Genomic DNA, 15,282 nt, shown 5'->3' with positions numbered 1-15,282 from the left:
AAATTGCTCGACTTGAAATTATTTCCTGCACTAATAGACCAGAAGCAAAAAAAAACAATGGTTCTGAATAGATTCAATGAATACTTAGCCCTAAACAAGACTGAATGTCAATACATTTGAACTTTGAGCATTTAGTGTTGGGTTCTATTAATTCTGGTTTAAAAATGCAGTGAACGCAGTTTGAAAAGGTGATGCAAAATGGGATAGATTCTTGCTTTCCTAACTGAAAAGCTTATTTGAAATGTTTCATCAACTCACCTGGTTATTTTCTTTTGCAACATCTGATCCATTATCAATATGCCAATATCTCCATACAGCTTGAACTGGGATTATTCAGGAAGGAGCTGGGAACCTGTACAGCATCACTGTGAGAGGAAAATTATTACCAGGTAGTAAAACCAGGAATCATGGCTATGAGTGATAATGGGAACTGCAGATGCTGGAGAATCCAAGATAATAAAATGTGAGGCTGGATGAACACAGCAGGCCCAGCAGCATCTCAGGAGCTCTCTGATGAAAGGTCTAGGCCTGAAACGTCAGCTTTTGTGCTCCTGCGATGCTGCTGGGCCTGCTGTGTTCATCCAGCCTCACATTTTATTATCTTGGCTATGAACTTTCACAGTGAGTCACAACATACATCACTTAAAACATTTAGTGACGGCTTGCAGGAACAACATCAACCTATGTAGAAAAAGCATACCTTTCACAGGAGCTTTACCAAATAACAATTGACAGTGAGTCACTCAAGGAGATTTCTGGTGATATTACAACTTCACTTACAAAGGCTGCCATAAGCAACAGAATTATAACCTGATATGAACAGAGATAATGGGAACTGCAGATGCTGGAGAATCCAGATAGCAAAGTGTGGAGCTGGATGAACACAGCAGGCCAAGCAGCATCTTAGGAGCACAAAAGCTGATGTTTCAGGCCTAGACCCTTCATCAGAAAAAGGGGATGGGGAGAGGGTTTTGAAATAAATAGGGAGAGAGGGGGAGGAGGACCGAAAATGGATAGAGGAGAAGATAGGTAGAGAGTATAAGTGGGGAGGTAGGGAGGGGATAGGTCAGTCTGGGGAGGACGGACAGGTCAAGGGGCAGGATGAGGTAAATAGGTAGGAAATGGAGGTGCGGCTTGAGGTGGGAGGACGGGATAGGTGAGAGAAAGAAGCTTGAGTTTAGGGAGGTGGGGACGAGCTGGGCTGGTTTTGGGATGCAGTGGGGGAAGGGGAGAGTTTGAAGCTGGTGAAACCCACATTGGGCTGCAGGGTTCCCAAGCAGAATATTAGTTACTGCTTCTACAACCTTCGGGTGGCATCATTATAGCACTGCAGGAGGCCCAGGATGGACATGTCGTCTAAGGAAAGGGAGGGGGAGATGAAATGGTTCGTGACTGGGAGTGCATTTGTTTATTGCGAACTGAGCGTAGATGTTCTGCAAAGTGGTCCCCAAGCCTCTGCTTGGTTCCCCTAATGCAGAGGAAGCCACAATGGGTACAGCGGATGCAGTATACCACATTGGCGGATGTGCAGGTGAACATCTGCTTAATATGGAAAGTCATCTTGGGGCCTGGGATGGTCATGAGGGAAGAGGTGTGGGGCAAGTGTAGCACTTCCTGCAGTTTCAGGAGAAAGTGCCGGGTGCCACATCAAGCCGATGTTCACCTGCACATCCGCTAATGTGGTATACTGCATCCGCTGTACCAGTTGTGGTTTCCTCTACATTGGGAAAACCAAGCGGTGGCTTGGGGATCACTTTGCAGAACACCTCCGCTCGGTTTGCAGAAAACAACTGCACCTCCCAGTCATGAACCATTTCAACTCCCCCTCCCATTCCTTAGACGACATATCCATTCTGGGCCTCCTCCTGATGCCACCCGAAGGTTTCAGGAACAGCAACGCATATTCCGCTTGGGAACCCTGCAGCCCAATTGTGTCAAAGTGGATTTCACCAGCTTCAAAATCTCCCTTCCCCCCACTGCATCCGAAAACCAGCCCAGCTCGTCCCTGCCTCCCGAACCTGTTCTTCCTCTCACCCATCCCCTCCTCCCACCTCAAGCCGCACCTCCATTTCCTACCTACTGACCTCATCCCGCCCCCTTGACCTGCTGTCCTCCCCAGATTGACCTATCCCCTCCCTACCTCCCCTCCTATACTCTCCTCTCCACCTATCTTCTCCTCTATCCATCTTCGGTCCGCCTCCCGCTCTCTCCCTATTTATTTCAGAATCGTCTCCCCATTCCCCTTTTTCTGATGAAGGGTCTCGGCCCGAAACATCAGCTTTTGTGCTCCTAAGATGCTGCTTGGCCTGCTGTGTTTATCCATCTCCACACTTTGATATGAACAGAGAGTTGGATGTAATGTACAGTAACAGTCATTACAGCACAGGAGGAGATCAGTTGGAAAAATGTTCAGGGATATAGAGCAGGGGAGTTGGATAATCTTTTCAAAGAGCCACTACAAACATCATGGGACAAATATTTTCCTTTTTTGCTGTTTCTTTCTACGATATCCAGAATGTTTTGGCTTGACCAAGTATCCAAATTTATTGGATATGAGTATACTAAATGAGCAAAAGCGAGCTTATTTCTTAATGAAGTAACCACAACTGTAGATGCATCAATACTGAATATTTCCTTTGGCCACTACAATTACAAAAGACTCCACGTCACACATATGTCAGGATCCTGTTTTCCAGGAAATGTTTACACTGTTGTACATTTTAGATAATTGAACAGAAACATAGGAAAGTTGAAAAATCCTCATAGTGCCACATATAGAATTATGATCAAAGGACATCAAGAGAATACGCAATCTCAGTTTAGGGAATAGTTATAGATAATCACTAAAATAACATAAAATTTAAAAGAATTACACAGTTATAAATGTTACAGTATACAAATAATTACAGTGGTGCAAAGTACAGGCCTGTCAATATGGAGAGTAGAAATGAAAGGCCACTGCATTTTGGATTCAGTCTAAAAGTTGATCAATCATATGTTGTCAGGTTTTAACAATTATTGAACTTTTGAGTACATATTATTATTCATTCACAGGATATGGGTATTATTCCTAATTTCTCTTGAGAAGGTGATGGTGAGTCACCTTCTTGAACTGTATCTCACCCAGATATGGAACTATTTAGCAGGGATGATAGGAACTGCAGACTGGAGAATCCGAGATAACAAGGTGTAGAGCTGGATGAACACAGCAGGCCAAGCAGCATCATAGGAGCAGGAAGCCTGATGTTTTGGGTGTCGACCCTTCATCAGATGAAGGGTCTAGGCCCGAAACGTTAGCCTTCCTGCTCCTATGATGCTGCTTGGCCTGCTGTGTTCATCCAGCTCTATACCTTATTATCATGGAACTATTTGGCAGCTGATTTATTCAATTCAGCTACTCTGATATTATTTTCCAAAATATTGAAGAACTGCAAATCACTGATTTTCTCTCCTAATAATCCGGGTTGGCCGGAATAAATCCTTGTTATTACTGCGAATTCCTGTTACTTAACCTGAAAATCTATAGTAGATTTACACGATTATTGCATGGCTGAATTAGCAAATTCAGGAAAGTGAGCATTAGTTCTAGAGTAAATTGCTTTAACCAAACTGCAGGAAAGGAGCCAGGCCACAAACCATGAAGATTTTGTCATCTTCAATCAGTGTGCCTCATCTAAGTGAAATTTTCTACAACAAAGCTCTTGGTTTCCTTGTCAGGGAATTGGACAACACTGTTTAATGTTGTGATTTTGTACAGACTTGCAGGCTACTTGCCAAGAAGATCAGCACCAAACAGCTTGCAGGAGGCCTTTGAGTCTTCGATTGAATGTCATTTTTTAAATGCATGTTATAAATTATGTCAAAAAACCCATATAGTGCTTTTGTTTTTCCACTTCCCTTTAATCGCTGTTACATCATCAGTACAGAAACTTTTGGAAAACCACTTCTAAGTATTTTTATTACTAATGCATTTAATTTTTAGAGGACAATCTCCCCAGACACTGCACCGAAGTCAGCTGTCTTCCAGTGTGTCAATGTTTATGTGGTGCAAAGATTTCACTGAAGGATTATGCTGGCCCAGCTTTTCACTAATAAAAAAAAGTGACAGCGTTGCCTTTATTTGGAGAGGAATAAGCTTTTTGATTTGCTTCATATAATATGGTAGCAGTGATTTTTATTGGATTGAAAGGATGGAAGAGTGTAAGGTTTGTGCCAATCAAGATGAGAAATATCGTTGTTGGTAGTCTAAGGTTGTAGACTTACTCGCTGAGCCAATGTGTTTGACTGCAGACTCGTCAGCCTGATAGGTAACATAGGAGTCATCAGAGGTGCACTGACGATGTCACCTAGTGGGGTGATGAAATGTCTGCAATCAAACACATTGGCTCAGCGAGTAAGTCTATGTGTTTGATTGCAGACATTTCATCACCCCACTAGGTGACATCGTCAGTGCACCTCTGATGACTCCTAAGTTACCTATCAGGCTGACGGGTCTGCAATCAAACACACTGGCTCGGCTAGCAAGTCTACAACCTCGTCCACAACCCAAACTACAAATCTTCTTGAAACCTTTAGAGGTTTGATAATTTAGAGAACTCTGGCTTTCAGTTGGGGAAAATGGTGAGTATAGGTCAAGTATCACATTCATCCTGGCTCATGTTGAGCTTCCTGGCCTCATTTAAATGGACCACATCCAACACCTGCTCAAAGCCAATGATGTTTCGTAGTGGGCAAACAATGAGGAAGGCCTCCACTGGTGATGTATGGCAATGGTCTCCAGCAAGGTAAGGTAAGGTGATTGACAAAGCTTAGAGCACAGGAGGCCCATCAATTCTCTATGGTGCTCAGAGGATCAATCCAAGCCTACTATATCCATAGGAAAACTTCATGAGTAAAATTGTTTTTGCTTGAAAGGCAAGCCACCGGTATTTGAACAACGTAGCTTCTGTTTGTTTGTTTTCCGTTACTTTTATTCAAAAACATTAAAAGGTATCTGGTTTGAAGCATTAAAAGACTTCCCTGTATGTGGTGGTCCCACATCAAATAATGATGAGACGCAGGGCTACTGCAGGCATTCAGGAAAGAGTATCAATGACTAAGGCAGGGATGTTTGATGGGCTGTGGCTAAGAACAGGTAAGCTATGTGGCTTGTTGATTAATCATTAATCAATGTACAATTATGCCACTGTATGCCCAAGGCTCGTGGATACTGATTCACTATGCACATGGTGAAGGGCGACTCTGGACTGCCAACACTTAAGCAGATGCACAACTGAAGTTCCAGCACCAATGTCAAGCTCCTGAGATTTCCACCAGTGGCAAGTACATCTGCCTACAGCATCAGGGGATGGTGTGCCACCAGGGCATAGTACCTAGTTAACAAGATAGGTTTACAAAGATAGTTTTAGAAAATTCGTTAGGAATTGCAAAGAGAAACCCTCTAAGAAACTCAACGAAAATGACAGGTTGGCAGGCCCTGCCCAGCATTCCTGGGACTTGAAGTGTTCCATGATAACATCAGTGCTTTTGGAGAGTGTTGGCTGATGTTATACTGTCTGTTGCTTCAATAACTGGCTGCCCATCGGTAGCCTTTTACAAATCCTTTTCTTCCTTATCTCTTGGGAGGAAAATCTGCATTAAAATAGAAGTTTACCCAGTTGGATTTACTCTCCACTCTCACTCCCAGATCTGTGGCCCTAAGAGTAGTACATAAGGAAGCCTTGCCTGAAGCATTGAGCCAACTAGTCTGTGTATTCCTGCCTCAGTGTGCTTCCATTAGGATAAGGTGCCCAGTGGCGATGATTACTTGCCATCAGGCATGAAGCTAATCCAGTAACTAATTGAATGTAGCACCCATTTGGCCAGTGTAATGGATCATTTTGCAAGTCACACAGATCCCAATGAGAACGAGGAGCTCATTGGCCCAGCAAAGGTGAAGTCACAGTGGGATCTCATCACTGCTGCAACTGACAAGCATTCAGTTCGATAAAGGAAATCATGGCAAGGCTCTGTGCATGGCCTAATTCATTAACAAATGAACCAGAACCTAACAAAATATAATACCTAAATGCAGATAGATGAAGTAGCTCACTGGATTGAATTCAGAAAATAATAAAACATGATAAGAAGGCGAAGGTCAAAGAAGGACCTGTCAAAACAATAACAAGGTATACAAGACAAAACAATAAGTTAATATTTAGGCAGTAGAACCATAAGAATTTCAGTGAAGAGGATGAAACAAAGTAGAATCTATGGATGAGCTAGAGATAATTACGGTAATAAATTATTTCTCCCCCAGTGAAAACCAAGAGAAAACAAGGAACACTACACTCTTGCTTAGTAGCAATAATCCGAGTAGAATTAATGTCAACATAAATCAGTTGAAAGGCTGGAACTGACTAACAGGGCTCAAAACAAATATTTCTCCATGAATAGTTCATGTCTGTGAGAGTCATCGGAGAGCCAAGAGTGCAGAAGGTATGAAGGATTAATGGTTGTTTTTTTAAAGAAGTCAATCAAGACTGAGGATGGGCTGCACAATGTACAGTTGGCTGATGTGTTGCTAAATATAATGCTCTCAACTACACTGCCAACCCAACTCCTCTTGCTGTCCCGAGTTAGATAGTGAGCGCAGAGGCTGCTTTTGCTATAAATTTGTGCCAGATGGCACTTAATTGGCAAGAACAGGATCCAGAAATGGTCCCTTTGCTGAAAAATTTTATAGGTTTGGAAGATTCTGTACACTGAATAAGACAGGCAAATCTCACCGCCTAAAATTGGTACCAGTAAGTTCAAGGAGTGGGCATTTAGAAAATTTGTTTAGCACAAAACAAAGTGTGCTAGGAAATTGATAAATGTTATTGTCCATCCATGTAAGTTGGTTTATGCTTCATTGAATTTGAGAGTTTTCTACCTATTTTTCAACATACAATGATGCAAATTGGCCTCAAACACCACACACAAAATATTCTAGTCTTTTATCTCTAAGCTATTTAGATGTTTTCTGGCACATTATCTTAAATATTAACAGTGATTTCACTGAAGAAGTACTTCATTGACTGTAATGGGTTCTAGGCCTTCTCGGAAAATTAATGGATGTTCCATTCTATTCCATGTTTTTGACCCAAAGGCAAGTTCTTGGCTCATTGCTTGCTGATGTTTCACCCTGAGGTCTTTCAACTTGGCAGCTATTGTCAATGTTGCTTTCCCATTGTCTTCCATTCTCAGGAATAAGGACAGGAGGAGGTCTGAAGACTTCCTTAACTGAATCAGGGATAAAACCCACATTGTTGGTGTTATCCTGAGCCAAATGCTATCAAACCAACTGAGCTAACCAGTGCACATATATGGTTCTATATAAATACAACTAATAGTATTATTACTATTGTTAAAGCCCTGGGCCACACTATCATTTAAATAGATATTGGATACAAAAATGTTCTCCTGCGAGGTCTGATTCTGGAACTGACCAATGATAAGAGTACCCAAGAAAAATGTATAGTGAGCTTGAATCTTCTAACTAGTGACTTTGATCTACTTTGGTAAGCCTCAGTGCTATGGTAATGTCACAGTTCTTATTGATTAATATTCTGTAGAGCAGAGCATAAGTCAACTCATTATTTAGTTTTAAAGGAATGCAAGTGCTTCTTATTTCACAGTACTCCCATAATGTGATAGTGATTTTTCACAGTGCATTGTGATTGCTTCATGGCATAATCCATTTTGACCGACTTGGATCCTGTTTAAAACCGTTGCCAAACACAAATCAATGCTAGACATCCCTCATGCGTTGCCCAGAATTGTTAGCAATTGGGACTACAGCTAAAACTGAATTCTGTATAATTTGCTTTCTATCCCTTCTGAGATAATAGATTAGTTTATGACTTAAAATGGACCTCATGCAATTGCTCTGTGATTCTGCACATATGGAGGAAATGCATTACCTGATTGTGTTTGTGTGTGGATGTGCAATCAGATCTTCGCCATGAACATTTGAAAAGTCAAATTCAGATTTCTTTTCCAATCTATGGAACCAAGAAAGAAGAGATGATTAAAATAAATGAATTTGGTACTGTTAGACTATTACAAAGTATCGACTGTTATGTTTTCTAGTTTCTCCCCAACATGTTTACTAATGCCCTAACTAAGCTGGCTTAAATGCCTCTTTCAAAAGTCATGAGTGGAAATAATAAAACATCTTTAAACTACGTGTCTTGAAACCATAGAATTTTAGAACATCAGGGTTAGCGCTTTTGGTAGAGCAGCTGCACTCATTATGTGGAATAATGATACCTGGTCATGAGTCCAAACAGGTAAGGCAGCTTGGAAACTAAGACATATTATAGGTTTCATGACCTCAGCATTGCCCTTGAAACGGTGAACAGAGCAGCAGTTGTACATCCCGTTTTATGTGGGAGATGATAAGCTTCAGCAAAAAAATGAACTTGCTCCATGTACAGAAATAAACAAAACTCTCTTGTCTATTTGGCAAAGTGTTGAGAAGGAGGTTCACTTCTGAACTTGATTCTCCCTTTGAAAACAACAAGAGCATGAGTGCGTGTGCAGGAATCATTCTGCCTGGAGGCAACAATTAATTATTTTCTGACCATTGTATTCTAGCTGTCTGTTTAATGCAAAAATGCATCCTGAGTTACATTTTTAAAATGATTTCATGATGATTTTGTTTCTTCAAACAGGATCATAATTGAAGAAAAGTTGGAAGGCTCTTGCAGATGAATGGATAGTGAACCAAGATTTAAAATCACTGTAAAATGGCAGTGCCACAATTTCTAGCTTCATGTAACCAGTTGTAGCGTAGAATAGAAAAAGAACAAATTTGCAGAACTCCTGTGACATTGCAACAGGGTGCCAGACCAAGTGTAGACTTGAACGTGGAACAGTGTTAGAAGCACAAAGGGTGGGGGTGGGGGTTGTACATGAAGATGGGTTTTAATTAACTTTGTGTCTACATTGAAAAATTTGCTTAGGAATGTATAATATTGATAGGCAGAGATACGGTTTAACATGCTACAGGAGAGGACATTGTAAAAGGAAGTTTGCTTAGAGTTATACTTAGCAAACAGTTTGGGCTTTTGAGCAAACAACTTGAAAATCTGTGGTGTATTTATTGCCTTAGGGATCTATTTTCAAATAGTCAATATTACATACACTTTCAAGTTTATCTTGTGCCAACTGTAACCAAGCCGCTTAAATTCAGCAACTACAGGCCATCAGTTTAACATCAATGGTGGGTATGCTTTTGGAGATAATAAGCCTGGGCAAAGCTAACAGTCACACTAGACAAGAACAGCGTAAGCTGGGAAAGTTGTTAAAAGTTTTTTAAAAAGTGTAATAAACTTGGTAGAGTTTTTGATATGGTGATAGAGTTGATGGGAATAATACAGTTGATATGTACATGAGCCTTCAAAAAGAACTTGGAGTGTCACAATGCCAACATAGTTGAAGCTCATCACATAAAACAAAATGAGTTTGGTTGAGTGATAGTAAATGAAGAGAAATGATAAACAATTGTATTTTGAACTAGAGTAAGGCATAAAAGTTATATAATGAGTGCCAGGCACAGTTTCAAATTGAGAGGAGGATACTGACAGACTTCAGAAAGACAGAACTGAGCTCCACCAAAAATTGGAAATTTTTCCACTTTTGGTCCACTTTTCCTTCACTCCCAACATCCCCCCAGCACCTTCCCCTGTAACCGACAAAGGTATAACACCTGCCCATGTACTTCCTCTGTCCTCAATGTCCAAGGGCCCAAACATACCTTCCAGGTGAACCAGTACTTCACCTGCACTTCATGGAATCTAGTCTACTACATTCGCTGCTCACAATGTTTTTTGTGTCCTCTACACTGGGGAAGCGAAGTGTAGATTGGGTGACCGCATCTATGTTCTGCCCACAAAAAAGACTGAGGTTCCAGTTGCCCGCCACTTTAACACAGGCTTGCTGTAGTGTTCCAATGAAGCTCAGGTAAAGATGGAAGAAAATCTCTTCATTTTCTATTTGGAGGTCCTGCAGCCCTCCAGACTCAAAATCAACTTTAATAATTTTAGGGCCTGGACTCTTCCATATCCTAGACCCCAACCCCACACGCCAGGCCTTGTTATCACATAGCCTGCCATTACACACTACATATTGTTAGTCATTAACAGTCTCCCTTAACAGGTATTCATCCTACCAGCCAGATAATTATCTACTCCTTTGTCTGTCCAACAGATCTTCTCTCTGTTACTCCTACCATTTACACCTGACCCCGCTCCCCCATCACATCTTCTGCATATAATATGATGTTTTCTCAGCTTCCATCACTTTTGAGGATAGGTCACTGGACACGAAACATTAACTTGGTCTTTTCCGTCACAGATGTTGCCAGACCGGCTGAGCTATTCCAGCAACTTTCTGTTTTTGCTCCTGATTTACAACGTTCACAGTTTTTTTGGTTTTCATTTAATAACTGAACCAGCTGCTCCCATAAGAGACCAGAACCAAAGTTGTACCCTTAATCTGTAAAGGTTCCTCAGTATAGGTTCTCAGTCTAGCTGAGGTCTTGTACAAACTTAAGGGTTGGAGTCCAGAATGAATTTTATTAAAGACAGGTTCTGCAATCACTGGAAACTGTGTCATCAGCATTGACCTCCTCAAGAACTGGGTGACCATTTAACCAGATGTTTATTTTGATTGGTTCAGATTTGGATGTTGCCAAGCCATTTAATTGTTCCAAACTAGATGTAGGTGGACTTTCCAGGGTGTGTATTCTCCTGGATACCAGCCTATGAGTTCTCTTACTTTGTTTAGGTCTAGTGGAGCTCTTGTTGCCTTGAGTCCGCATATCGGCAGCAACTGCATTGGCTTGCTGGCCTGAATCCTGAAGAAAATTTTACCCGTTTGGCCGAGGCTTGGCTTTGTTTTGAGGTTTTGCTGTGGTCTGACCTAATGTCTCTCTGTTCAGAATATATTCTGAGTGAGGCTATGCAATTGCCTCCACTCAAGCAGTATTCCCCAAGCTCAGTTGGACTAGCGAGGGTGTCCACTGCCACCAAAATCCATCATAACTCATATGCTCCACTTGCTGCATTTTCCAATGACTAAGCCTGTTATAGTGCCTGTTTGAAGTCCAGTTGACTTCAGCTACAGGTGCTTTTGCATGATTACATTATTAATCCTACATACCAACAGGCCTCTCAGCATTTCATTAGGTGTTAAACCAAAGTCACATGCCTCTGCCAGACATCATAGCCTAGTCAAACGTCCTGCTATGGATTTCTATAGCTCTTGAAATGCTGAGTAAAACCAATTGGGACTCAGCATAAGAAGAGTTTAGGGGTCGTAACATTTCTTAACTAAATATGTCAGCTGTTGGAAAGTTTTAGCCTCTGGTCCGTCAGGGAAAGTTAAACTTTTAATAACTGAAAAAGCTGCTGGCCCACAAGCTGTCAGGACAATTACTTGTTACTTCTCATCTGCCCCAATGTCATTAGCCTGGAGAAAATAATGCATTCTTTCCACTTACTGGGCCCAGTGTTCAACAGCAAGATCGAACAAATCAAGGTTAACAAATTACAGTATGATGCCAGAAATGCTTATCCCAACTCAAAGACGACTATTGCGAGTGAATTTTTTTCAAAAACATGCTTTTCTCTCATTGCCACTGAAATAACTCCACAGAAGCCAATATCCTGTCATCAAGTTACCCTTTATTTACACGTGGAGAGTCCTTGACGCTGATCCAACCTCCTCAGAGCCAACTCTCAGAGGGATGATAACTTCTGACACACCTGTTTGTAGCTGTCAACCCAGGGCTCCCAGATTCGACCAGATTAACAGCCCCAATCAGGATACTCATGTTCTATGAGGTCCTCCTTGTTACAATCACTACACCACTAACATGATCATGGCTGATCCTTTGTCTCAATTCTATTGTTCCTGCACTCTCCCCACACACTTGACACCTTTATCAGAAATCCATCCACTACTTTCTTAAATTCCAAGATTTTTGAGCAAAAAAATTTTGTTTCATTTCAGACTGCAACGGCTCATCTTGTATCCTGAGACTGTCCCCTTGTCATGAAATGATTCCCCCAACCCAGCATCCAACACCCCACCCCTACCCTCCAGCCCTAGCCAGGAAAATCTTATCCCTGCATCCAGTCTGTTTAGCCTTGTCTGAACTTTATATATTTCAATGAGATTCTCTCTCATTCTTCTAGACAGCAGTGAATACAGGCTCAGTTGACCCTTTCTCTCCTCACGTGACAATACTGACATCCCAAATATCAGTCTGGTGAACTTTCACTGCACCCCATCTCCGGTAAGCATGCTTTTTCTTCAGGTTAGGAAATCAAACCCACACATAACACTCCAGATATGGTCAAACCAAGGCCTGTACAATGAAAGTAAGACTCCCTTGTTGTTGTACTCTTGCAATGAAGCTCGAAACACCATTTGCTTTCTAACTATTTACTGCACCGGCATGCTTGCTCTCCGTGACCTTTGTACAAGAACACTCAAATCACTTTCATTCATTCCCAGTCAATTGCAATTTAAATAATACACTGCTGTACTGTTTCTCCGACCAAAGTGGATATTTGAAATTTGTCCATATAATTTGGCATTAGCTGACTCACTCAACTTGTCAAAAACATCCTGAAACATCCATCTTACCACTCACACACCCAGTGCGTTTTGTGTTGTTAGCAACCATGGAAATGTTACATGTGATTTCCTCATCAAAATAATTGAAATATATCCTGAGTAGCTAGGGCCCAGACACTGATCCCTGGGGTAAGTTACTTTTCATAACCTTCCTCGGTGAAAATGACCCATGTATTCCTATTCTCTGTTTCCTGTCTGCTAACCAATTCTTAGTCCATGCTAATAGATTACTACCAATCCCATGTGCTTCGATTTTATGCAAGTGTCTGAATTGGGGATTTATCAAAAGCTTTCTGAAAATCCAAATGTGTTACATTAATTTATTTTACTAGTTCTGTCACCCAAAAAAATCTTAAACAGCATCGCCACTGCCTTTACAATTTTGTTTAGTCACAAGTCAATGCTGAATGACTGTGGCTTAATTGCCTGTTTAGAACAGAAGTGAGGATTCTGTGCTCTTGCACCAAGCAGAGAAGGTGACTGTGTATGTCATATAGTGATTGTTCCTTGAAACAGAAATCTCAAACTTCACTTGGAGTCTTACAAAGAAAACGAGGCTTGTTTACAGATTCCAAAACTGGTCTACACGATTGATGGTAAGCATCACCTGAATGAACACTGTGGCATGTTTCACTTCCATAAAGGATAAATCCTTTATGTTTTAAAAGGTTCTGTTCTGAGGGATGACTTTTAGTGGACCATGTACTGATCTTTTACAATTACCTCATTGATTCAGCAATAATTCATTCCTGTAGAATTTGAAACTGAATGTAACCTTGGAGCGTGACGCCCTTTCAAGGCAAATGGCTGATTGTATCAGCGTTCACTATCCATTTTCTTTTGGAATTGCTGAAGCTATTAATTTATACTGAAAATTGGACTGAGTGAGTAGGATAATAATCTTTGAGAGATCCAAACAGTCTGTATGAATTTATTAGAATTATAGAATGATTATAACACAGAGGGATACTATCGAACTGTGGTGGCTCTGCTTTCTGAGCAACAGCTAGTCAATTAGTCCCATTCTTTACCCATTTTCCTGTAGTTCCACAGTTTTCTTCTCATCCAATTGTCTTTTAAAAACCATCAAACTTTCAGGTAGTTTATTCCCAGCCCGAGCTGTTTGCTGTGTAAATTGCATTACCGTTGGTTCTTCAGTCAATTAAATTAACTTGGTGTGCTCTGGTTTTCAATCCTCCATCAACAGACAGTTTGACTTTGAAAGGACTCCTCATGGTTCTGAGCCCTTCTATCAAATCAGGTCTCAACAACCCCAGCTGCTCTAAATATCGATATATCTGAATTCTCTTAATCTTGGAACCATTCTCCGAAACCTTTCTCCACCCTCTCTCAAGCCTTCACATCCTTCCTAACGTGCAGTATTCACAATACTCCAGCTGAGGCTGAACAGAGCTCTATATTGGGGTAGACACATTCTGAAGTCACATGACACCAGTTATAGTCCAATGGGTTTATTTGAAATCACAAACCTTCAAAGTGCTGCCCCTTCCTCAGGTGATCTGGGACTTTAAAAAGAGAGGCAAATAGTACAAAAGCAAAATAGAATTAAAACTTGATTGCAACAATTCCTGACATGAAGGAAGTGCTCTGGTGTCTCCACCTGGTTACTTGCACCTTGATAAGTCACCAACATCTCAGGGCATGCTCCATGGGCAGGAGTCACACTTGCCACCCATCTAGCAGGACCTCCAGGTCTCTTTCAGCAAATTGCCATTTCAATTTCTCATTGAACAAACAGAGTGAATAGTTTAGGGTAGCTGCAGGCTCGCAGCAGTTTACCAGACATATGGCAGTGCCTTGAAAGAGGTGTCAGTGCGGTGATCCCGAGAGGTCCTAGCAGGGGTCAATACTTCCACCTATGGCAAGTCGGAGAATATGGTGGTGCATGAGACACTGGTAACAAAACAAATTTAAGAAGCTAACACAAGAAAATGCAGTGGGGCTCACAAAGGAAATTCCAGAGTGTACGGTTCCTGCAGTAGGTGAACAAGCTCCCGCTGGAGCTGGCTTGAATGATGGCTAATGATCTTCTGGATGTGGATGCTGGTGGGATGGTAGGTGAGGATAAGGGAGACACAATTGCTGTTGTGGGAGAGAAGAGAGGGGCTGAGGGTGGAAGTGTGGGAGATGGGTTGGACCCTGTTGAGGGCCCTGTCAACAATGGTGCTGGGGAATCCTCAGTTGAGGAAGAAGCTGGACATTTCAGAGGCTCCCTTGTCAAAGTTGGCCTCATTGGAACATACATGACAGAGACAGATGAACTGGGAGAATGGAATGGAGTCTTTACAGGAAGCAGGGTGCGAGGATGTAGAGTCTAGGTATCAGTGGGAGTTAGTAGGGTTATACTGGATATTAGTAGCCAGTCTGTCCCTAGAAATGAAAACAGAAATGTTGAGGAAGAGAAGGAGGTGTCCAGGTGAAAAGTGAAGGCAAGATGGAAATTGGCTGATTGTAGTAAAAGGATTGGGCCAAAGCATGATGGGTAAAAACTGGTTGAAAAAGTTTCAACCAGATTGGCTCAATATTTTTCAATGAGAAAATGGCTGCCTGTGTGGAGTCCTAATCAAACTTTTTAGGGCGGTCTACTTAAAG

The sequence above is a fragment of the Stegostoma tigrinum genome, chromosome 32, assembly GCF_030684315.1.
Source record: "Stegostoma tigrinum isolate sSteTig4 chromosome 32, sSteTig4.hap1, whole genome shotgun sequence".
Lineage (NCBI taxonomy): Eukaryota > Metazoa > Chordata > Chondrichthyes > Orectolobiformes > Stegostomatidae > Stegostoma > Stegostoma tigrinum.
The sequence above is the reverse complement of the archived record's forward strand: the minus strand, read 5'-3'. Positions refer to the sequence as shown.